A 1,695-nucleotide genomic window follows, 5' to 3' on the forward strand; every position below is an offset into this window, starting at 1 on the left:
GAAAAAAAAAAAAAAAAACAACGGAATAATTTAAGAAAATCACCGAGGACTAAGTTTAGGAACGAAGGACCAAGTGACATATTTTTCATTTCTATTCATAGGATAAATTTGAAAATACATATAAAGCACTCCACATGTTTGTGAAATTCTTTTCATCTCTCTTTGGTATTTGTAGGCCACTTAGGATTTTCTTCACAAGCCAAATCAAATGATGCCTGAAACAACCTCATCGTATGAAAGCAAGGCATAAAACTAGAACTGCTGAAAAGACATCTCCCCCTGTGGCGGTTTAGTCCAATGGCTGAGGGCAACCTGAAGGAGCCTTTGGTTCAACAGGGAAAAACTGTTTCCCAAACTGAGATGCTGCCATGAGGTAAATCTCCTCACACTCATGGGAAGGACGTGCAGCCACCATATCCCTAACCCTGAGTTGGAGCTTCTCACTGAGGTCTGTTCATCCCAAAGACCCGAGAGTCTTGGAAGTTGCCAAAGTCCAAGGAAGGTTGAACCAATTAAATCAGGATCCCTGGAGTGGGCCTCAGGCCTCAGTGCTTTTTAAAGTTCTCAAGTGGCTCTAGTGTACAGACAAGACAGAAGACCATCACTTCAAACCAACTTGTCTTGGTGAATTACCCACAAATGTTTTCAAATGAGTACAAAGCATCCCCTAGGAAGCTGCAGCCTTTCAGTCTTGCCTACGATCTCCACTTGCTGTCTTCTTCACATAGGCATACCTCTGCTGCTTATTTTGTTGCTGATGCTTCCAGGCCCACAAGTTTGAGAGCTTATGCGGGCAGGACCCTGATAAGGACCATGACCTTCGCATGACACCATGAGCCACTTGGAAAGAAAGCACCCCTGTAGTATTTAAAACTCTCACTGGAATATAGTGTACTGTGGTACTTACTCTTCATTATCAACTTGGTGGCACTTAGGATCACTTAGGAGACACATGTCTGAATGTATCCGTGAAGGCATTTCCAGAGAGGTGTAACTGAGATGAGAAGACCTAATTTGGGTCTAATCCACAGGCTGGGGTCACCACTCGCTTCCTGACTGAAGATGCCACATGACCATCTACCTCACACTCCTACCACTGTGGGTAGTCAACTGTATCGCTTTGACATGAACCAGAGTGAACCCACGCTTATATTGCTTTTGTTCAATAGTTTGTTATAGCATCAGGAAAATTAACTGACATAGATGCATACAGTACATGTACAAGGTATTACACCAAATAAATAATTAAATTATACCAAATAAATAATAATAAATTTATTATTATTTATTATTATTAAATTTATTATTAAATAAAATAATAAATTTATTATACCAAATAAATAAATAATTCACCAAAGTAAAACTTGGTGAATTATTACAAAGTGCATATCATTATAGATGTAGGAAAACGAAAATAACTTCTCTTGGCAGCTATTTTCTCCATTCTCTCAAAGATAACAAATATTTTTTTCAAAATTTTTATATATATATTGTGTGTGTGTGTGTGTATGTGTATGTGTGAATGTGGGTACATGTGTATGTGTGTGTGTGTGAATGTGGGTGCATGTGTGCCACAAATTGCATTCAGAGGTTAGAGTATTCCACTGAGGTCTTGTTTCACTTCTCCAGGGGTTGAACTCAGTTTGCCAGGCTATGGCAGCAGGCACTTTTACCTGCTAAGCTATTTCACTGGCC

The sequence above is a fragment of the Mastomys coucha genome, unplaced genomic scaffold, assembly GCF_008632895.1.
Source record: "Mastomys coucha isolate ucsf_1 unplaced genomic scaffold, UCSF_Mcou_1 pScaffold7, whole genome shotgun sequence".
NCBI lineage: Eukaryota > Metazoa > Chordata > Mammalia > Rodentia > Muridae > Mastomys > Mastomys coucha.